This window comes from Cervus elaphus, chromosome 33, assembly GCF_910594005.1.
Source record: "Cervus elaphus chromosome 33, mCerEla1.1, whole genome shotgun sequence".
NCBI classification, from domain to species: domain Eukaryota; kingdom Metazoa; phylum Chordata; class Mammalia; order Artiodactyla; family Cervidae; genus Cervus; species Cervus elaphus.
The window spans coordinates 45,993,491-46,017,679 of record NC_057847.1 but is presented as its reverse complement, the minus strand read 5'-3'; the positions used below and the strand labels follow the sequence as shown (position 1 = coordinate 46,017,679).

At 42.7% G+C, this 24,189-nt stretch overlaps 1 protein-coding gene across 5 annotated transcripts in view; it reads left to right on the top strand.

The window, feature by feature from the left end:
• The window catches only part of FMNL2 (formin like 2), a 327,350-nt gene that overhangs the window by 96,489 nt on the left and 206,672 nt on the right, over positions 1 to 24,189 (top strand). The gene's annotated exons all lie outside the window — the stretch shown is intronic.

The following is a 24,189-nucleotide window of genomic DNA, read 5'->3' as shown; positions in this document are numbered from 1 at the left end:
GTCAATCTAGGATTACTTATCAGTGTTTCAGTAACCTAAAGTATAAAAGGTGTCTTGTCTACCAACTTGCTGCCTGTGCTCAGTTAATCCAAGAGGCTCTGCTTTTCAGCAAAGGGAGAAAGTTTCATTTTCTTTTTTTTTTTGGTGGAAATGAAACATTCTATCTTCTAGCTGCTACAGTAAATGAGTAACATGTTTTTGAAACTACTGTGATTTTGAATTAGTCATTTAAACATCAGATATGTTCTTTTCAGGTTGAGTAGTGTACTTTGTATTATTATGATTTGTAACCAGTTTGTAAAACTTGAAGTACCTTGACAAAATAAGTGGTATTAATATGGCATGTGCCTGTGCCCGTTTTAAAGATTAAATCTGAGAAGTATTTTGAATATTTTTGAAAAGTTTTCCCCTCCCCATCTGTATGTGTGTGAAGTTTTATGAAATGGGCTTTGTGCTATCATTTGTTATCAGTATTTGGCTAATACCTATGTAAAAGGAAGTGGGGACCTCAAATGCTGAATATGTATTTTCTTCTCATAAATAGGGATCAGTGGTTGCATTCTTTAGAGAGTCTGCAGTGATTCAGTTTTTATCGCCACTTTACTTTCATTCTGGTATTGCCTCTGTTGAATGAGCATGTGAAAGCTTGACATCGTGATTCATTTTCTGATTTTGCAATAATTCAAAGTGGAGCAGAAGCATCATGAGAATCATGCCAATTTTCTTAAGGTTTGACACATCCATCTTAATTCACAGTACTGTTCTAAAGATTCACCAGGAAACACACACACGCAGAGCCAGTGGGACATCTGAAGGGACTTGGCTGCCTTCTGTTCTTTTCCTGTCTCCTCCCTTTGTTTTCCAGATGCATCAGCAGATGGCTGTCCAAAGCTCTAAATTTGTACCTTGTATGACCTTTAGCCTGGAGAAAGGCAGATCTCTTCTGAGAGTAAACTTCCAGGCCATCGGCAGTAGGTGTTTTGTTAGTTGTCATAAATAAACTCAGGTCTTTGGCTGTTCTTTCTCAGGTTTATATAGCGTAGGCTTTCTTGAGACTGTCAAAAATTTAAAGATGAGACGAAACTGGAGAACATTCCATGGTATTTCCTGAGTCCTGCAGTGTGAGAGAATATAGAAGAAGCTTCAGTATGCTTGTGCTGAGGGCTGGCTTTGAAAGAAACTTTGAGGCTGCCCAGGAGACAAGGCATTGTCTTCGGAGTCAGGCAGACTTGGGTTTGGGTTCTGCCTCTGCTGTGTGCTAGCAGACCTTACCTCATTGAGTTGTTAGCACTGAATGAGGCCTTTAAGTATGGTAGCAGCCCAGAACTGGTCAGATGTAATGGGTGCTCAGTAAGTGGTTCCTGTTTCCTTCTAAGAGCTCATTCTTAAATCTCTGCATTTAAGAACAGGAGGCTCAGGACGAACCAAGGGAAGGAAACTTGCGTGCCACCAAGCAGAGAATCAGAGAAAGAATCATGTGAATAATTTTATTAGCTCCTTTATCATCCATTGTGTAATCCATTGCCTTAGGCGCTTTTCAACTATTGTAATCCAGCCAAGGGAGAATGTAGGTTGTCTTAAATTAGTGGCTTGCCCAGGTTGGATGCATGAGACAAGTGCTCGGGCCTGGTGCACTGGGAAGACCCAGAGGGATCTGGTAGAGAGGGAGGTGGGAAGGGGGATCGGGATGGGGAATACATGTAAATCCATGGCTGATTCATGTCAATGTATGACAAAAACCACTACAATATTGTAAAGTAATTAGCCTCCAACTAAAAAATAAATGAAAAAAAAAAATTGGTGTCTTGCCCTTGTTGGTGAGAACCCATTTTATGGGGAGAAATCATATAGGTTACATATGTCCATAGACAAAAGACCTAAAGGTGAATGAAGGAAATTGATGTGTTCATCCCGGAGGAGAGAAAATAAACCCAACCTCTTCCCTTCCTGCCACCAGGCCGCAGGGTTGACTGTCAGTGGGAAGTCTTGTCTTGTGTAGGTGTTGACTCTTAATGGAGTGCAGTAAGGGTATCAGAGTTAGGTTTCCCAGGTGGCTCACTAGTAAAGAATTCACCTGCCAAGCAGAAAATGAGGGTTCGATCCCTGGGTCAGGAAGATCCCCTGGAGAAGGAAATGTCAACCAGTATTCTTTCCTGGAGAATCCCATGGACAGAGGAGCCTGGTGGGCCACAGTCCACGGGTCGCAAAAGAGTCAGACACGACTTAGACGCTAAACAGCAACAAGGGTAGTCAAGGTTGGTCTGACCGTAAAGTTAAATGCTTCTGAGTATGATGTTTCATTGTGAGATGATAGGAAAAGTTGGAAAAAGTAAATGGGGTTGTTGAGGAGGTAATGGCCTAGGAGTCCTTGAGGAAAATGTGTCACCACGTTGTCGGCTGTGCCTGCCTGTGTTCAGGGGGTGGTGGATAAAGCAGGGTGAGCATTTCCCTTCCTCTCACTACTGTATTCTGGTCCCTCCCCACGGTTGGCCCCACCCTTCTAAAGAGAAAGCTCTGTAGATGGCAGTGGGAGAAAATTAATCTGATGTAGTCTGGAGAAAATTTGTGTCCTGCCCTGCTTTCCCCAGCTTTGAAAAATCTCAAATGCAAGGCCAAACAATGAATTATTACTAGAGGAAACTGGTACTATTAATGTCATGTAAGGAGAAAGCCCATTTTGAGTAGAAACAGAAGGACGTTTATGAGGGGAAAGTTGGCTGGTGATGGCAAAACTGAGCAGTAAGAAATTTAACTATAATTATTCCATTGAATTTTTTAGAAGGAATCCTCCAACTGTTGGAAGTTGTCTAGTAATTAGCATAGTAGCCGTTAACAAAATTCTGCTCCAGCCTAGAGCAGCAGGGTAGGGAAGGGGAGAGGTTTGTAAATTTTGTGCATACCGGGTTGTATAGCAGGAAAGTACACACAGTGAGTTTCCATGTTAGATCAGCCCTTTAAGAATGTACAGATGCCAGGGGCTGTAGGTGGATGGAGGCGTTAGGGTTGTGTATGATCTGGCGGTGCTTTGAAAACTGCATATTTGGGGTTCGTATTTCTAGTTGCAGCTGAATCTTGATTTTGAGAGTTTAATCTTTTTGAATCAGACTAGGTATAAGAATTAGACATTTGATCTCATGCATCTTATGCAATACGCAGAAAGCCAAGTGCTTCCTCAGCTTCAATGTGATCTGGATCCCTGCTGGTCTTTGATTCTAGTTTGTGTGCAGTGATGAGCTGGCACCTTCGTGATGACGGGATCTTCCCGTATAGCTGAGGGGCTCTTGCAGAACACAACAGCGGGTTTATGAACCAGCCCGAGTCCTGCTTGCCCTACTAGGCTGGCAGTTGGCTTTAGGTGGCTGATGGGTTTGTTACTGGCTGTATTTAGGCAGGTAGGCTTAGCTCCTTTAATTATTCATGCCACTTTGGGAAAGCATAAGCTGACTATTCAGAGCTCTGGGGCCTGGATTTGGGTAGGAATTCTTTGGCTAGGCCAGCTGCAGGATTAGCATGAATGTGATACTAATCCCTGGGCCGGTCCCTCCGAGCAGCACACTCACATGCTTGTTTTTCCCATCAAAGTTCACAGGCACATACTCGGCAGTGCTGAATGGGCTCTGGCACTTACTATCTAGGCTGTGCGGTTGTGGCTGAGGAGGTTTGGAGCATTTGTCAGTCTCCAAGATAGATCACAGATGCTGCCTGGAAGGTGTTCTTACATTGCATGTCCCTGGAGGCACTGGAATTGTATGGCTTTGATTTCTTTACTCAGAAAAAGACAAATATCACATGATTGTATTTGTATGTGGGGTGTATAAGTAAAATATGACACAAATGAATTTTTATGAAACAAAGATTCACAGACATAGAAAGCAAACTTATGGTTACTGAAGGGGAAAGGGTTGAGGGAAGGATAAATTAGAAGTTTGGGATTAACAGATAACAAACTATTATGTATAACATAAATAAACAACAAGGTCCTACTGTATAGCATAGGGAACTCTATTCAATATCCTGTAATAAACCTTAATGGAAAAGAATATGAAAAAGAATATATGTGCATATATTTGAATCACTTTGCTAAATGAATCACTTTTCTGGGAACTAACCAACACTGTAAATCAACCATGTTGTTGTTTAGTCGCTAAGTCATATCCGACTCTTTTGTGACCTCGTGGACTGTTGCCTATTAGGCTTCTCTGTTCATGGGATTTCCTAGGCAAGAATACCAGAGTGAGTTGCCATGACCCAGGGATTGAACCCACATCTCCTGCTTGCCAGGCGGATTCTTAACCACTCAGCCACCAGGGAAGCCCCAAATCAACCATACTTAAAAAAAATAAAAAAGCCATAACTAGTGATGGTGCATATTGTGTAAAGGTGGTTAAAAAGAGATGCCTGGGGTTAAGTGGGCTGTTTTAGACTATCCCTCTTGAATATAGATTTTCCAGCATTTTAATTTTGTTCATTGTGGGATTGAGAGGTATAGCTTGTTGGGACTGACAGAACTTAAAGATAATTTAACAAACAAATTAAACAACAAATTGTTAACAACAAATAACAACAAATTGCTGACCTCAGCAAGTCACTGTGATACTCTCGGATTGTATTGTGATACTTGATTGGAGTTAGAGGGAGCTTGACTATTTACTGTCTAGAAGTAAGCCAGGGTGCTGAGACTTGAAGAGGCTGCCACCACTACATGCTTCTTCCACCCACTGGAGTCCCAAGATTGCTGTCTCCACGTTCCCTTCCCTCCACTCTTCCAATATTCCAGTGTGTATGAAAAGTACACTGTGTAGTATTGCAGTCCCATTCTTGATAAATTCCAATCTTTCCCTACTTCCTGACCCCGTTACAAACCTAGTGTAAAAGTTAGGAACTGAACGCTACTTGCTGAACCATGTCTCAGGATTTCACCGGCGTATCGTTCATCTGTTCAAGTTACAGTTTAGTAGTAAACTCCAAGAGTTGGTGATGGACAGGGAGGCCTGGCGTGCTGTGATTCATGGGGTCGCAAAGAGTCGGACACGACTGAACGACTGAACTGAACTGGACTGAAACTGTTAGGTGAGTGGGCTGCCAGACTTCTTTCTTTTTCTGCCTTACTGTCCCTTCAGCTTTGGACTCTTCAGAGTTTAGCTAGCCAATGGGAAGGAGAGGGTGAAGGGACTCCACTTCTCTGCCAGCTTAGCTCAGAAGTGATGTATATCACTTCCCCTTGTTGTCTCTGGTGCTGAGAAATAATAAGCCACTGAGGTGCAAAGAGCCTAGGAAATAGTGCCATGGTTGGAAACCCATTTCCCAGTGACAAGTTGACAGTATGAAGAGGAAGTAAGCATCTTGGTGGACAGGTCATCCCCTGTGGCCGCATTTATACATTCCAAGAATCTAGACTGGACTAGATTCCAAGAATCTAGTATTTGGATATTGCGGGACTAGGCATTAGATATGCCACTATGTATCTCAGATGGGATCAAATTGTAAACGTCTTGGGGTACATTTTACCACCTGCCATGCTTGTTTGCATAGGTCTTTGTAAAGATCAAATGAAGGAGAATGAGAGTGCACTGACCAGAGGAAACAGACTCCAGCTGCCAAGCAGTGGGTGATGGCAGTGAGTGAGCCCTCTTTGTGGTGACAAAGATGCTCTGGCCCAGCAAAAATAACACTCACTTCATGAAACCTTCCCTAATTTGCAGCAGTTCACTCGACTGATTTAATGCTGCTTTTTTGAAAACAGATAAATCTTTATTATGCCTTTTTATAGTCTGTTGGTTTGGCTGAAATTCTTTGTAATTCTAGTGGTGATGAGAACAGCTAAGACATCAGGGTCCATTAGTAAAAATCCCAAATTCAAGCAATTGAAACACAAAGTGATCCAGTAGTCCCTTTTGTCCATTCTTCATCACATCTATGAGAATCATATAGTGGTCCTTAAATATCATTACCTTTTGGCTGTTTCTTGGGTTCGTCTATTGAAAGACGGCAATTGGAGACCATTTACTCAGTTCTGTACCTCTCATACATCTTCTAAAAGACACTAAAATATGTGGGGGAGGAAAAATCCAGAGTATTTATGAAATGTATACTTGAAACAAGAGAGATGTCCTCCTTCAATCTGGCCATGACAAATGAGAGAGAATTACATGGACATGTTGGGAGGTGTTTTCAGTGAAATTTACCCTTGAAGTTTGTCTTCTCTCTTCTTAGTGCCAAAATGAGAAGGCAGGGTGCCCAAATGCTAGCATTTGACTCATTAAAAGGGAAGTTTGGCTAGAAAATGGGAAATGTGTTCAAATGAGACCACACAGACATTAGGGAGAGGGAGACCGCCTGTTCAGCATTAGGTTTCAATAGAGTAAATAGAAAATGGTGTCATGATGTTGACTCATCTTCCTTCTGGACACAGTCATTGAGAAATCAGAAATAGTTGGCCAGCTTCCTCTTGTATCTAGAAGCAGAAGGGACAAACTCAAGGGTGCAGGAGCCATACAGTTAACTTAAACGGACGATGCAGGCTTGGAGGAGAGGGGTAGGGGAGAGATCAAGTCCTTGGAGGAAGGGAGAGAAAGTAGGCTTTAGACAGAAATGCAGCACCAGTGTTGTCAAATCTTTAGATTTTTTTGGAGAGAGACGCATACTGTGTAGGTTAGTGAAAGTTGATATGCATGTCTTATTTGTCCTGGGTGCTGTAGGACTGTGGCTTCCATTTTAGTGGCAGGAAAAGCCATCTTTGCTTCTGGGCACAGGATGGACAGGGAGGCTCCCTGCTTTAGCAGCATATTGTCCAAGTAAAAGGTTCAGTGTTTGCAGTCATAGTCTCAGGGTGCTAATGTTATTTTGCATGTATAAATTTATAGGGCTATATGGAGAATCTGCTATTATTTGATACTCCTTCATAAACTGAAATTTTATTTACTTTATAGGAATGCCATAGTCATCAGTTTCTTACATATAAGTTTCTAGTACTTGAGATTGGGAAATCAGTAATAAAGAAGGTTTATTTGGGATTTAGAAAAGTCAGAGGAACCAGAGATCAAATTGCCAGCATCTGTTGGATCATTGAAAAAGCAAGAGAGTTCCAGAAAAACATCTACTTCTGCTTTATTGACTACGCCAAAGCTTTTGACTGTGTGGATCACAACAAACTGTGGAAAATTGCTCAAGAGATGGGAATACCAGCCCATCTGACCTGCCTCCTAAGAAATCTGTATGCAGGTCAATAAGCAACAGTTAGAATTGGACATGGAACAACAGACTGGTTCCACTTGGGAAAGGAGTACGTCAAGGCTGTATATTGTTATCCTGCTTATTTAACTTACATGCAGAGTACATCATGTGAAATGCCGGGCTGGGTGAAGCACAAGCTTGGAATCAAGATTGCCAGGAGAAATATCAATAACCTCAGATATGCAGATGACACCACCCTTCTGTCAGAAAGCGAAGAAGAACTAGAGAGCCTCTTGATGAAAGTGAAAGAGGAGAGTGAAAAAGTTGGCTTAAAACTCAACATTCAGAAAACTAAGATCATGGCATCCAGTCCCATCACTTCATGGCAAACAGATGGGGAAACAATGGAAACAGTGAGAGACTTTTATTTTCTTGGGCTCCAAAATCACTGCAGATGGTGACTGCAGCCATGAAATTAAAAGATGCTTGCTCCTTGGAAGAAAAGCTATGACCAACCTAGACAACATATTAAAAAGCAGAGACATTACTTTGCCAACAGAAGTCTGTCTAGTCAAAGCTGTGGTTTTCCCAGTAGCATGTATGGATGTGAGAGTTGGACTATAAAGAAAGCTGAGTGCCAAAGAATTGATGCTTTTGAACTGTGGTGTTGGAGAAGACTCTTGAGAGTCTCTTGGACTGCAGGGAGATCCAACTAGTCAATCCTAAAAGAAATCAGTCCTGAATATTCATTAGAAGGACTAATGCCGAAGCTGAAACTCCAATAATTTGGCCACCTGATGTGAAGAGCTGACTCATTTGAAAAGACCCTGATTCTAGGAAAGATTGAAGGCGGGAAGAGAAGGGGATGACAGAGAATGAGATAGTTGGATGGCATCACCAACTCAATGGACATGAGTTTGAGCAAGCTCTGGGGGTTGGTGATACACAGGAAGGCCTGGTGTGCTGCAGTCCATGGTGTTGCAGAGTCTAACACGAATGAGTGACTGAAGTGACTGATTTGGGATTGAAAGCATTACCAGTTTATAATTTCTTCAATTATTGAGAAGAAAGTAAAATTAAAAACATTTAAATTCTTGACTGGTCTATCAAATAGATTGAATTCAGTTTAATTCTTTGTGTGAGTTGCCATAACTAATTTAAGTGTTCTAGGACTAATATCCATATCTTTGTAGGAGATTTGGCATTTAGAAGAAAAAAGTTCCTTAGTGTAGAAAAAGAAATGACCATGTAACATATGGAAATTGACAAAGATGAAATAGAAAGAAACTATGAGTGTTGTGTGTCTGTTTTAAAATTGCTAATTTGAGGGTTGAAAAATCTAACAAACTACTCCAAAAAAAAAGGAAATCTTGAAGAAAACTCATATCAGGAACTGAATGCAAGTTATGTTAGGTTCAAGATTTATTTTCCTTAAGAGAAGAAAAATCTTTTGGGGTGTGCTTTGTTTTTCAGTCTAACCCAAATTTTATTTTATTTTACATAATGGGTATTGAAATTAAAGAAGAAAACAGCTTTTAAAGCATGCATTTTTACTAAAAGGTGTTTTGTTCTAGGTATGAAAGTGACCTTTGTACGTCATAGTCTCTCTGTGGGAACCTTCATCTGTAAATTGGGAATAGTTTCCTGTATTTTGCAGATTCCAAGTTATATTCTTTTCCCAGTTAGGATCAGTAGGGTAACCTCCTTGGAAGTCAGTGCCCTGGTATCTTTAACCCTAAAGACACTGAAAAAAGGAACAAGTCCCTATTATGTGCCAGGTATTACAACAAGTGAATTATATAGTTACTCCTTTAATGTTAAAGAACAATCTGCAAGATCAGTTCAGTCGCTTAGTCATGTCCGACTCTGAACTGAACTGGGTAGAGTGGTTTTACCATAAATAAATTTTGATCACATGCTTTGTAGAATTGAAGAAAAGAGTTGGCATCTTAACCACTAGTAGCAAGCAGATAATGAAGCTGCCAAGTGGATCCTCTACTGAGAATATCCAAGGAAGTGCCACAAAGTGGGAAGTGAGCTTGCAAGAACCTTGGGTCAACCTGCTTTCCCACATGAAAGAGTTAGGACTTTGTTATTGTTAAGTTGCTAAGTTGGGTCCAGCTCTTTTTGCAACCCCATGGACTATAGCCTGCCAGGCTCCTCTGTCCATGGGATTTCCCAGGCATGAATACTGGAATGGGTTGCCATTTCCTTTTTCAGGGAATCTTCCCGACCCAGGGATTGAACCAAGTCTCCTTCATTAGCAGGTGGATTCTTTACCACCAAGCCACCAGGGAGGCCCAGTTATGGCTTTATTGGGCCATTACTGTGGCATTTAGTACCGAACTCAGCTGTGACGTTGCTTGCTTGTCGGAAGACATGGAAAAGAGAAAAGTTTAATAAATGTGCATGCTGTGACCTTATGCTTGCAAAGAACCAAAATCTTCTGCTTGTTAGTCTGGCTGTAAAAACTGAAACGTCCTTCTGCCTCTTGACAAACACATTGCTGATAAGGACAAGGGAAATGGCATGACTGTGTTTGGGCTCAGGAATTCTTCCTTTTTCCTTAGAGTAAAAACAGTGTTTTCTTGGAAGGTCAAATTGAAACTGTCTTCATAGGATGTGACATCCCTTTCAGAAGTCCTCCTTGATAGTTATCTGTAGTTCACAGCAGTGACTAAACTTGTGGTTAAGAAACAAACAAAAAATAATAATTTGTTACAGATAGAGCCATGTGGAAAGTACTTTCTTTTTCAAGCTGTGAGTTGTTAGGGGAGAATCTGCCTGTAGAAGACGCTGACAGGTTTTCTTTCTTTCCCTTTGAAGTGTTCCTTTAGCCTTTCCCCGCCAGAGATGGGAGACCACTTTTATGGAAGGGATAAGATCGCTATTATGGAAAGGTTGTTAAGTTCTTGTTTACTTAAATCTGAAATATGGCTAAATCTTACTAGCCTACAAGGTGGTTGAAATGTAAACCTCTGAAAAGGTGGAAATCTAAGAAAAACTGCCTTTACCTTGCTTTTTTCAAAGAGGGAAATAATTGGGAAGGCAAGTCCTCTGTGACTTTTTAGAAATGTGATTTCTGGAGCCTTAATCAACACCATTTATGGACTGTTTAATGTATGCAGAGCACTAAATGTGATTATAGGTAATGAAATTTTAGAGTTGGCATTGACCTTAGTTGTCATTTTATTCTCCCTGCTTATTTTGAAAATAAGGCAACTGAGAAGAGAGACGGTTTTGCCCTTGAAGTCAAACTGTTGAGTAGATAGATACAGGTGTCTTATAAATAGTCTTGAGTTTGGTGCAGCAAGTGATATTTACACAGACACACACGTACACACACCTCCTTAATTTTATTTATTTTTTAAATTTTATTGTTTTCATTTATTTATATTAGTTGGAGGCTAATTACTTTACAATATTGTAGTGGTTTTTGCCATACATTGATATGAATCAGCTATGCATTTACACCCACACCTCCTTTAAATACTGAGGATCTGTGGAATGATAAGAGTTTGCCTTATTGTAGTGATATTTCCTGGGAGGAGGTGGGATTTGAAGCAATTTTAGCAAAAGGTGAGGGACCTGGGGTAGTAGAGCTAAAGCAGATATAGGACTGTGATGGGAAATGAGTAATTGGTGAGAACTCAGAAGGCCAGTTTGAAGTGTGTGTATGATTTATAGGACCAAATATTGAGAGTATAAGTTCTTACCACTTACGAGTTTTTAGCAGGAAATAGTGGCTAGGGGGTTCTGTGTAGTAAATCTGTGTTGTGGCAGGTTTTTTGTTTGGTGAAGGGGGACAGGATGAATGGATGAAGAACAGGTATCATTTTGATACCTGAGAAAGGAAGAAAGTATTATTTGCCACTATGTGTTTAGATAGCTTATCTTCTTGGTCTCATTTCTTGATCATTCTGGGTGTTAACCAATTTCCTCAGTGTGCCATAATTCTCTTTCTTCATTTTCCATATGCTGTTGCTTTTGCCAGTAATACCTTCCTCATAGTCTCACCCGTAGACGTTTTTTGTCTGTTTAGTCCCCATTCAACCATCATTTCTCATATTGGGGATGATGGTTTCTACAATAAATGAGAACTTGATCTTTGTTGTAGGTACAGTGACAAGCCACTGAAAGCTTTCAATCAGGAGAGTGATGGGAGCAGGTTGATATTTTCAAGCAGTGGTTCTCACACTGCGTCACAGTTACCTGGTTTTGTGCTGTGCTTTAGTCTCTCAGTCGTGTCCGACTCTTTGTGACCCCATGGACTGTAGCCCTCCAGGCTCCGCTGTCCTTGGGATTCTCCAGGCAAGAATACTGGAGTGGGTTTTCGCTCTCCTCCGGGGATCTTCCCAACCCAGGGGTCGAACCCATGTCTCCCGCATTGTAGGCAGCTTCTTTACCAGCTGAGCCACCAGGAAAGCCCAACAATACTGCAGTGGGTAGCCTATCCCTTCGCTAGGGGATCTTCCTGACCCAGGAATCAAACCGGGGTCTCCTGCATTGTAGGATGATTCTTTACCAGCTGAGCTACCCACAATTACCTGAAGGGTTTGTTAAAACAAGTTACTGGGCCCCACCCCCAGAGTTTCTGATTAAGTAGGTCTGGGGAGGAGCCTGAAAATTTGCATTTTAACAAGTTCTCTGGTGTTGCTGCTGATCTGAGGACCCCACTTGCGGAATTACCCGTTTAGAAGGACCACTCAAACTGAAGTGGAAATGAATGGGGATGGATGGGTGGGTGGGCAAGACTGGAGGCAGGGAAAACAATCTGGAAGTCATATCACTATGTCAGATGGTGGTGAAGAGAAGCTGTAGGTCTATCAGGAGATGCTTAAGAGATAGTGATTGGTTAGAGATGAGAAATCAAGGAAAGAACCAAAGCCCTGGCTTCTTACATGGGGAGCCAGGTGGGTGGTGTTGCTATAAACTAGAAAGCACACAATGATCAGATTTTTTTGTGAGTGATCAAGGGGCAGGATGGTGATGAGACTGTGTGCCTTTGAGACATCTAAGTCAGTTGTTGAGACATTGACCTTAAGTTCAGAGGAGAGAGAAGCTGCTGGTAACAGCTTTGGGAGTTATCAGTGTGGGATTGGGAGCTGATCCTTGGGAGTAGATGAGATGGGTAGGAAAATGTTTAAAGAGAAGAGAGCCAGGGACAGAACCCTAAAGATCACAGTTCAGTTCAGTTGCTCAGTCGCGTTTGACTGTCTGTGACCCCATGAACTGCAGCACGCCAGGCCTCCCTGTCCATCACCAACTCCCGGAGTTCACCCAAACTCATGTCCATTGAGTCAGTGATGCCATCCAACCATCTCATCCTCTGTCGTCCCCTTCTCCTCCTGCCCTCAATCTTTCCCAACATCAGGGTCTTTTCAGATGAGTCAGCTCTTCGCAGCAGGTGACCAAAGTATTGGAGTTTCAGCTTCAACATCAGACCTTCCAATGAACACCCAGGACTAATCTCCTTTAGGATGGACTGGTTGGATCTCCTTGCAGTCCAAGGGACTCTCAAGAGTCTTCTCCAACACCACAGTTCAAAAGCACCAATTCTTCTGCGCTCAGCTATCTTTATAGTCCAACTCTCACATAGTCATGTATGGATATGAGGGTCACAGGAATCAAGGAAAGCTGGAGGAGGAAGATTAGGAGCTGCTTGAGAGGTGGATTAAAAAACAAACAAACAGGGATGTGTGCTGTTTCAGGAGGGAGGTGCTGCTGGGAATGTAGGGAACTAAACACTGAGAGAGCATTCATCTGATCTGAGAGCACAGAAACTCCCCATGCACTCAGCGTTGATCGAGCCTGTGTGGGGCCAGGCTCTGTGCTAGACACTGTGGCTTTAACCATGACCTAGATTTTTCAGTGGCTGGGAAGAGGCAGAAGCCAGACAGCACTGGCTTTAGGGAGGATCAGGGTAGAGACAGACTGTTTAAACAGTGTATTCTAGAAGGTCGGCTGGAAGAGAGAGGAGGCAGAGCAGAGGGGAGAGTGGGTGACATGAGGTCTGGGAGAAGATTTTTTTTTTTTTCTCATTGTGATGGAAGAGACTTGAGCATGTTTAGATGTAATAGGAAGACTCAGAGAGGTTTAGAAGGATGGGAAATGTTGATAGAGGAATGTTCCATGAGGATATGGGATGGGAAGGAAGGAGACCACAACACAGACCACAGTATGTGGTGGTCTGCCTGCCTGTCTCACAGTGGCCAGCTTTATACTTGGACCAAGTGGGGTCTCTCAGTTGTAAGTCTCAGTTATAGGCCACAAAGGCCTGAGTTTTCAGCATTAAGGATTTCTTTCTTTCTTTTTTTTAATGTATGTTTTTTGGTTGTACTGGGTCTTTGTTGCTGCGAGAGGGCTTTTCTCTAGTTGCCGCGAGCAGGCTTCTCATTGCGGTAGCTTTTCTTATTGTGGAGCACAAATTCTATGCTCGCAGGCTTCAGTGGTTGTGGCACACAGGCTTGAATTGATCCATGGCATGGGGACTCTTCCTCAACTAGAGATTGAACCCGTGTCCCTTGCATTGGCCGGTGAATTCTTATCCACTGTATCATCAGGGAAGTGAATCTTTGGGCTGTTTTCTTTAATTACTATTAAAGCTATTCCTCAGAGCAATAACATATTACTAAACTAGACTCCATTGAGCAAGTGAGTTCTCTGCTTCCCATTCATCCCGGTGGGAGGTACTGAGATGGTGGGTGCGTGGGGAGGTGCACAGAAATGAGAGGATCCTTTCTCAACTTGCCTCCTTTAACTTTCAGTTCAGTGCACTTAAATGGCCCTGTGTCATATTAGCAGAGTTTTTACAGCCATTTCCTTGAGATCAGTTTGAAGATGATATTAAAATAGGATAGAATGTGATGAATGTTCTGCACATGGGCAGTCCCCCGCCCCACTGCCCCATGGGAGCGTGCACATAAGCTGGTATCATCACTCATACTGAAATGGAGCCAATGCCTTGGGCCCTCCTAGGTGGGAGGCAGCCCCTTAGTCCTCTTCTTGACTGCTCTGGCTTATCTTGGTGTGTGTTAGTTGCTAAGTTGTGTCCAACTCTTTGCGACCCCATGGACTGTAGCCTGCCAGGCTCCTCTGTCCATGGGACTCTCCAGGCAAGAATACTGGAGTGGGTTGCCATTCCCTTCTCCAGGGGATCTTCCTGACCCAGGGATTGAACCTGGATCTCCTGCACTGCAGGCAGATTCTTTACCGTCTGATTATCTCTGAGGGTATCACAAATGGTTCACAGTCGTGCTGTGTTCTCCTGTGGCAGAGCCACCGGCGGGACGTGTCTCACCTCTGCTGCGACTTTGGGGGCCTTCCTGGAGGATGGGGTAACCCCCAGGAGTCTCACTGAATCTCAGTCTGCAGAGCTTTGACAGCCAATTTAATCAGATCCCTTTGATCTTGGTCTATCAGTCTCATCTCTGTAATGAAACAAAGAGCTTTACTTATTCCTGTCTGTTTCACAAAGTGCCTGTTGAAAACAGTAGCTTTAGCGGCTACCTGTAGTCACATCTATTTTCCATGGACCCAGACCTGGCCTATGTGGCCAAGTTGGGTAACAGTCACCATGCTTTCCTCTTTACCCCAATTCTCTTGATGTTTCCCACTGTGGAATCCAGTCATGTAATAGATACCTGGAGGCTACAGGCTCTTGAGATCCAGCAATGATCAGAATTTCACCTTTGGGTGCCACAGAATTAGAGAAACATTGCATTCTGTGGATGGTAAATTGAAGTTCATTTTAAATGCTCTAGACCATTGCTGCCCATAGGCACTTTCTGTGATGGTAGAAATGTTCTGTAATCTGTGTTGACTGATAGGGTAGCCATAGCTAATGGAGTTTGAAATTTTATTTAATTGTAATTACTTTTAATTTAGATGTGAGTTTGATCCCTGGGTTGGGAAGATCCCCTGGAGAAGGGCATGGCAACCCATCCCAGTATCCTAGTTGGGAAAATCGCACAGACAGAGGAGCCTGGTGGGCTGTGAGGTTGTCCATGGTGTTGCAAAGAGTCAGACATTACTAAAGTGACTAAGCACACATGAGCACTTTAAAGTGAGATAGTCACATGTGGTTAGTCACTATCACATGTAGATAGTGTCAGGCCAGCAGTTCTGAAGTTTTTGGTGTATAGCAGAATCATCGAAGAGGACTTGCTAAAGCATAGGTTGCTAGGCCCTGAAAGTTTCTGATTCAGTAGGTCTGGGTTAGGGGTTGAAATGTTGCTTTTCTGACAGGTTCCCAGGTACTGGTGCTGGTCTGGGGAAGATCCCACTTGGAGAACTACCACTGTAGACCTGTTTTGAGCATTCAGTTTTCAACTAATTAGTACAGAGGGAAATGCCATCAGCCCCTCAGGGCCCCTGGCAGCTACTGGACAAGCAGCCTAGTACCTCTTCCCTCACCCACCTCCTCAACCCCACATTAGATCCTTTTTTCCAAATTAGCACAGCTCATCTTTAAAGCTGACTCATGACACTTTCAGAGCGGCCACAGTAGCTGAAACAATGGCCTTCTGGGGAAGTTCCAGCCCTGAACAGACTTCGGTTTTCATTACAACTTTATTAATTCATTTTCTAACCTTATAAGAAATTAGACCATGTGTATGGTATATGTAGAGTATGAGTAATTTTGTTTTTGCCAAGTTTATACTTGGCACTATAGTGAGTGATTTCTGCGTTCATTCTGGATGGCTGGACTGGGCTCAGATGGACTGTCCCTAGAATCTAATTTTAATCAGTAGCCTTTATTTTTAAGCAAATGATAAAATCATTTTTCAGTACTCAGAAATGCCATTAAAAAAAACCAGTTTCTATAATAACTAAGCATTCTCTTGTGGGTGATTGCTTGTAAAAAAAATCCTTCTCAGAAAGCATGTTGAAGTGTTTACAGATGAAATGACATGCTGTCTAAAATTCTATTTTAGAGTATTGGGTGTAAGGGAGGGTAGATGAAACAAGACTGAAAAAAAATTGATGATTGTAGAAGGTCCACGTGAGGTGTATTACACTAGTCTACTTTTGTGATTGATAGAAATTTTACAGAATAAGAAAAAAGTCCTCTTAGAGAAACTAAATATAGCAAATTTACAAAGTGATTTATGAAGAAAGATTGAGGGCATGAGGAGAAGGGGGCTACAGGGGATGAGATGGTTGGATGGCATCATCAACTCATTGGATATGAGTTTGAGCAAAGTCCGGAAGATCGTAAAGGACAGGGAAGCCTGGCGTGCTGCAGCCCATGGGGTTGCAAAGAATTAGACGCGTCTGAACAACATCTACAATCAAGTGCTGGGTGAATAGTCGAAGCTGAAAATAGAAAGTAGTTTGTTGGTTTTACTCTAGGGAATCTAACTGGCATAAAATTTTAATTTAAAGTATGCTCTGAAGTAATAGAAGAGAATAGCAATTTTTTTTAGTATAGGGGATTACAGAGAGTCATTATTGAAGAAGCTGCAAATAACTGAGGTACTTTGTATGTGTGTGTGGTATTTAAGGAAGGGGGAAATATACCCTTGCTAATTTTTCTGCACATGGCTACAGATAACTCTTCTTACAAACATACATCCCCAGCACAATGGTGCTCACTTTGATGTGTCAAAATTGTCCTTAATTGGGACAAAGAAGAGTTTTAAAAAGAAGTGTGGGAGAAGGGGCGGTGGTGGGGAATCATCACCACCATCTGTAGGCAGCTAAACGTTCCTGAATGCCTGAGTTTACATTTTTCCAGGAGACTGATGACATTCACCTGAAGGAGGTGAGAAGAGTGTTTTCTTTTTAAAAAAGACTTTTCTTGATCTTCAAAAGGCTGTATGAATAAATTCAACTTGTTTTTGGTTTAGGAAATGGTTTTAGATTTTAACTAGATAGTAGGAGTTGAGTATTTAAAATTTTCTTGATAACTATAAGAAGTGGCTTATTAAACAGCCATGGGTGTCATGCCAATTTATAGTATATAACATAGGCCTACTCTTTCCCTTTTTTTTTTATTTGTTTGTTTTTTGTGTGGCACCATGAGACGTGTGGGATTCTAGTTCCCGGACCAAGGATCAAACCCTTGCCCTCTGAATTGGCAGCATGGAATCCCAACCACTGGATCACCAGGGAAGTCCTGCTCTTTCCCTTTGATATAGCCATTTTGTCATCCATTGTTCCCCACTTGAAATGCCCCTTTAATGTATTTCCACCCCATTTCCATACCCCATCACCTCCACCCGCTAGTTCAGTCCAAATCACCCACTACCTAGTTTACTGCATGTAAGTAGTGTCCCGTCCCTTCTTCTCCCCTTCCTTCAGGTGATTTCCCTCTTCTTTGACTGTCTTCTGTGCTTGGACCACGTGACTCAGGCTTCGTTTTTTAATAATATGTATGCCACCTTTATTTGCAAATCATGCAGATGGTATAACTGCATCTAACAGTTGGTTATTCTCTTAAAGTACCTGACATTGCTGGCATTCAGTTGAAAATATCTGTGAAATCTAACAAGTCTTTCAGGCGCTACTTGGTTTTATTTTTCCTCTGTAGTTCTATAGAGGAGAAGTTTTTCACTGGCATCTTTGTCAGTATAAGGCATTGCATTACTAATGGTTGTAAATGCATCTCTGGACTTTTCTGCTACACCTGTTGAATTTGTTGAACCACACCTGATTGCATCTTTAAGGGGGTTGCTTAAAATGAATACTTTGCAGCAGAGATTTTTGCACCTAGCATTTGGGGCTTGGGGAAAAAACATTTAATAACAAAAAGACTGTTCTGTATTTGATTGTTTCAGTAGTCCTTGGTGTTTGAGTATTCATTGCTTGATTTTGTGTTTTTGGATAATACTCTTGGTTTGTATTATCCTTTTATGGAGCTGCTTCTAAGGGCATGTGCAAAGCATTAGTCAAGCAAGTGTTTATACCTGCTTCTGCCTGGTATGTGTGTATGTGTTTTAAAGGATGTGGCATCTTTGTCTTGTGTGGAGTTTTAGTAATGTTCAAACAAGAGTAACATAAAAGGATCCTCCAGGGATGTGGAATGTGAATTGTCAGGACAAGCCGAACAAAGCTTGCTCAGGAACCTATCCTTTTTTGACTAATCTTGGAAGGACAGGTGATATGTGGAGTACAGTTCTTGGGGGTTTTCTCTTTTGGGGGTTTTCTCTTTTGGGGGTTTTTCTGATGTAAAAGGAAACCTATTTTAACTTGAGCATGCTCTCCAAGACTGGATCCATTCACCAAAGCATTTGTCAAACACCTTTGCAATTCTCTTGAAGTCTTGCACTTTTCTCAGTGATGGATTTAAAAGTAGGTCAGTGACCACTTATGTAAAAAAAAAAAAAATTGAAAAAGATCCTTGGGGAGTGGTGCTTTGGTAGGATCTATATAAGCTTGCACCCAGATAACCGATTCAGTGTGTGGTTCTGGATTTTCTCTGTCTCATGCACTTGTCCCTTTAAGAGTCTCAAAAATACAGAATTGTTTAGTGCTTTTAAGCCTTGCACTTTGGCTTTGTGAGAAAAACAAAAGACCTGTGCCTGACAAAGGCACGTTTGAAGCCTCAGTGTCCCTGGGTCAGATGTCACTCAGAAGTCAGGTTCAACATTGAAGGCACCAGAAGGGGGTCTGTCAAATGTGTCCCTCATTGTGAATACATTGTGCCTCTTAGTTGCTAAAAAGGACTAGATGCTGTCTCTTTATGGATACACTTCTTCCCTCTCTTTTTCTTTATTCTTTTTTCTTTCATTCTTTGGCTTCTCTCTCCCAAATGACCAAGTGTTTATTGCAGGAAGCCTCTTAGATGTGTAACCTTTAAGCTTAATTCATGGCTATATGCAGGGAGCAGACTGTCTGGGCCTACTTTCTTTTCTCTTTTTTTCTCCACTCATAGGCACTGGGATATAAGATCCCTTTTCAGGATTCCCCTGCCATCTTAAAGATTTCTGCAAAATTAGTTAGCAAGTGTAGGATTTCTTAGTTCTTTTCTTGACCCTCCCCCGCCCCATACCCCTCCAAGTAATCTGTACTTTTATGGCAGGGGCTCCGAACTCTGTAGGGACGAACTAATCAAGGCTTTCACGGTAAATGCCTCTTTCAGGTGTTTGAAATGACCTGCTGTTAGCCTCTAGAACAGATGGAAAACCTTCGTGAGGTTCATACCATTTGAGCAGAATTTTGGGGTTACAGAGATTAAATGTTCCTACTTAGGTCTTGTTTTCATTGCCTGGTCACCTAGTGCAAATAGATTTATGTAAGAGTTGTGGCTTTTTAGGATAGAGACAGTCATTTAAAAATCCAAAGGTTTTGAAAATGAAATTTGATCTTAGAAGAAGCTTCTCTGATAAGGTGTCCAATCTATTTGGCTGAAGCATGTAGTTGATAGATCACATAAAATCCCTGTCATTTCCTGCAGTGGTCTGAAGAATTATTACCACCCAGATGTAAACTTTCCCTCACTCAAACATGTTTCAAAGCTGAGTGATACCTTCTTCCAGGTCTACCCCTAGCCACTTCTGTGTGCTCTCCTCTAATTTTAAGGCCTCTGTAGCTATAGCACTTTCTCAGTTACCCATGTGGAAATAATCTAATTCTTGAAAAACTCCCCATGAGGCTTTTTGATAACCAAATGCTCAGGGAGTAAAAAACTAATTTTAATATTTGCCTGAGCAAAGCAATTAGACGAATATACTACAGACGGTTATCTGCAGTTCAAACCCAAATACACAAAACCTGTGTTAATACGAACTTCTAGTTAACACCACATTTATTCTTGCTTTACATTGATAGGAAAGAGAAGATATAAGAGAACATAAAAGGAAGGATTTAATGAGAACACAGGATTACCTTTGAGTAAACTCATGAGGTCATGAAGACGCGACCAACTTATACTTTTTACTTCTGTGGTATTCTACAGTGAGAATTGACTGGATAGAACCTTAAGGTATTATACGCTCCCCATCCATCATAATTACAGTAACTGGAGACTTTATACAGGTTGGTGTTATGTTTAAGGATGAAAACCCCAAATCTTTTCTGCTTTTAGCTAGATTGATTATTTTTACAAAGCCATTTCCCTAGAATTCTCCTGTTAAAAAGTGATTGGTCAGCCTGCATATCCATAACATACACATACATAGAGTTAGGCCAGAAAGCAGTCATCTTCATCTCTCCACTTCTGAATAAGTCAGCCCCAAGTCTCCTCTTCCTGACCTCACTGTCTCCTGCCTGAGTGCTCACAGAAATCTCATAGCCAGCTTCTGTCTTCACCCTCTTACCTCTTTGCTCCACGCTTCAAAGCCATTGAATGTTGTCATGTCACAGCACGGGATGAGATCGTGAGATCGAGTCCCTGCTCTGTGTCCATTGGCCTGTGGTGAAGGTTTTCAAAGGTGCGTCTCAGATGTGTCTGGGCCACTGGGTCCCCAGGTTGTCATTCCCCCCACCCCCATCCTCACGGCTTCAGTTGGAGTAGCTCCACTTTTGTTCTGCCTTTTGAACTTGGAATAGGATTTTGTTGAACATAACGTTCCAGGACTTAAAAAATTTTTTTTGCAAGCCATGGAATCAGGTAACTATGAAAATGCTATGTATTCCCTCATATTCCGCTGGAGGTGCTAACTTTGAACTTTCGGCATTCTGGTTTTTTGAGCTTTTATATTGTTCCAAAATACATTGAATGTGTGTTTATGTTCCAATCGCCTGCTGTTCTGCAGTTCATGGGCTCATGTTTATGGAGTGTTTATTGTGACTCGGACTTATATGCATATTAATTTATTCGAGTTGTACTTGATTGATGTCTGTGCTATTAGTTAGCACCATCTTACAGATGAGAGACTGGGGCATGCAGGTGAACTGTCTTATCCGAGGTGTCATAGTGAGTAAGTGAGAGCCAGGAGCCTGAGCTCCGAGACTTGCGGAGTCCACAAACATTCGGTACGTTAACACAATGAGGTGGCTTTGGGAACTTGACTGGGAGAAGCACAGCCATCTGACACTTCTGAATACACTTCTGGCTGAACTTTCAGTTTGGGGCTTAATGTGTCCCCACATTACTCTTGAGCCCAGGCCTGAGTGGGGCATGTCAGGCATGGGCAGAGGGAGGAGAACTGGAGCAGGAGGGGCTGGACCACGAAGTCGGGAAAACTGAGGCCACCAGCCATCGCCCCCAAACCCAAAAGGACTCTGGCCAGTGTGCTCCCCGGCCTTGATCTGAAGTCTCTGGACCATTGATTTCTGATGTCAGGATAGTGCCCATGGCTCCCCTGTCCCCTTCACTCATTCACTCCTCAGTGGGGAAGTTTGCGGCTTTGGTCACTCCAGGTGTTAGGATCTTCTCTCCACATCTCGAGAGATGGTTAAGGGGCTTATAGATGCTGAAAGAAGAGCCCTGGTCTTTGAAATCAGATTCTCAGGAGCGGGGCTCATTGAACCACCAGAAATGCCGGCAGGAGGCAGCCTCTGTGCCTAACGTCCCGCCTGTCTTTGGTCACATTTCAGAACAGTCAGTCTATCTGTCTGCCTCTCACATGCACATTTTACTTCCCGGGGATCACCGTTGGAGGATGAGGCCAGGCTGCCACTTTATTTTTGTGGGCAGAAACCACTATGCAGTAGGTTGATGGAGCAAAAACATCTTTACAAAGACACTTGTGGGTTGGGAGGAATTTGCACACACACAAAAAAAAGGTCTTTTAAAAAGCACTTTTGTAATGGGACAGATGTGACTGCTCAGATCATTCCCACCTGGAGACTTTAGAATATCTTCTCTCTTTTCTCTCTGTCTCTCCCACACATACACTCTCCCTCTCTCTCAGGTGAGGGACCTGTTTGAGGATGCAGGGGAAGTAACTGAGCAGCTGTCCCAACTGCAGAGAAGGGCCTGCCTCCTGCCCAGGGCTGCCTTTGCAGACTTTTGTCAGGCCCAGATGGGAGGGGTGTTGTGCCAGGTGAGCGGCAATTAGTGGTTGAATTAGGCGGTGGAGGGGGTGGGTGTGGAAGCCACAAGGCTGGGTTCTTAGCTGCTCAGTCCAAGTGTAAACCTTGGAGTTTAGCCTCAGTGTGGGCCAGGATTAGAAAGAAAACACGGCGGTATGAAAGGTCAGGATCGGATTCCGGGGTGGGGCTGACCCTGTGTGTTTATGAACAGACTCCTTAATGAGGAGCGGTCTGCTAAGAAATACCCCTTATGTATATATTTTAAAAAGAGCTTTCTGCATCTGGCTTGAAAGGTGAATTGCTGGACGTTTTTAACACTTGGTGTGAAGGGGCGGGTGTCTAGAATCATCAGCCCTTGGTCCCAGAGAGGAGTGGACAGTCCAGTTTGGGGATTGCAGGAGGCTTGTTTTGTTCTCTGCCTCCCCTGCGGCCCAGCCTTCTGGCTGTTTTACTGCTTATTAGCTTCTTTGTTAGAGGAGGAAACAAACAAAAGGAGTTAAAATTCAGCTTCTGGTTTCCCTTCTGGTTTAGCAGCTTGCATTGAAGGTTAGCTGGTGGGTCAGGAGGGTGGAAGGTGAAGATCTGTATGATCCTTTTGGGTTATCGATGAGTTTAGACTGGTCTCTCTTCTGTCCCTCGCATGCTCGCTCTTTGAGGGTAGAACCTTTAGGAACAGAAAGTGAAAGGGAGATTCTTTGTAACAAAAAGACAAGGCTTTAGAGCCTAATTAAACAATATGCATGTCCAAAACGGGTTCTCCTGTGGTCAAGAAAATATTTTTAAAAACTTGAACAATAGGACAATGCGATGGAAAATACTTAAGATTTGTTTAAATTGCCCCGATATTATACAGCAGGAAATGAACAAGTTAATAATATTAGAGTTTTTTTTTTTTTTTCTTTCTTTGTAGTTGGGGAGAGGATGTGCAGTCAACTGATAATGCGGGCTTGCTTTGAGGATTTTCTTAATCTTTTTTGGCCTTGTGTTAAATTTAAGACTGTCGACTTATCACCAGTACTTGGAGGCACCTAGGTGAAAATCCTCACACATCAAGTGGAAAATCTCTCTCTCTGTGTGGGTGTCATGTTTCACTTGAAAAAGAACTGTTAAAATCCTGTGGGATCGCAGGTAACAAATAGAGTGCAAAAGACACAGAAAGAGCTCCATTTTGACTGCAGATGCATTCTGAATCTTGTCAGATGACCAGCTTTGTCTTACTCCTGCTGCCATCCACACCGATTTTCTCACTGCTGGCGTGCTGTGAAAAGAATGTGGGCATTAAGGAAATCCCAGTAGCTTTTCATTAAGCTCAGGTTCCCTGTCTTCAAGGGCCACTGCATGATTGGAACTTTAATCAGCGTGCCCAAGGAAGGGACCTAAGGTGGCTGTTAATGCCATTGAATTAATCAGAGAAAGGACTGACCCCGGGGGAAGCACTCCCCACTTGTAGCCGTTTGAACTTGGATGTAAAAAGCAGTGTGCCTGGAGCAGCTCCACATCCGAGCAGAAGCCTCTGTCCCATGCTGCCACAGGGCTGGGAAACCCTATCTGGGTTCCTTCTTTGAAGCAGAGAGATGATGAAGGGTCTCCCGTTTTTACCTGGGACTCCCCTGGTGGTTCAGCAGTGAAGAATACACCTGCAGTGCAAGAAACGTGGGCCCGATCCCTGGGTCGGGAAGACCCCCTGGAGAAAGAAATGGCAACCCACTCCCGTATTTTTGGCTGGAGAATCTCATGGATAGAGAGTCTGGTGGGCTACAGTCCACAGGGTTGCAGAAGAGTCAGACACGACTTAGCGACTATACACCACCACCTAGATACTCCCTAGATACAGGGGTAGAAGGTTTTGCATACAGAAGGCCTGGTATTTATTATTCAAAGCTCACCTCAAGGATTTTCTCTTCTGATCGGATTCCTTGGAGGGGACCCCTGGAGTGGGGAGGTAGCTCTCCTTGTATATGACCGGCCAGAAGGGAGGCCTGGGAGACAGGGCCCAGGGCATCACTGCCCCAGAAGGCAAACAGGAAAGAAAAAAGATAAGCAGATAGGAAAGTGCACTTAAAGTGGATGGGAGTGGGGATTTGCTCCCTTTTA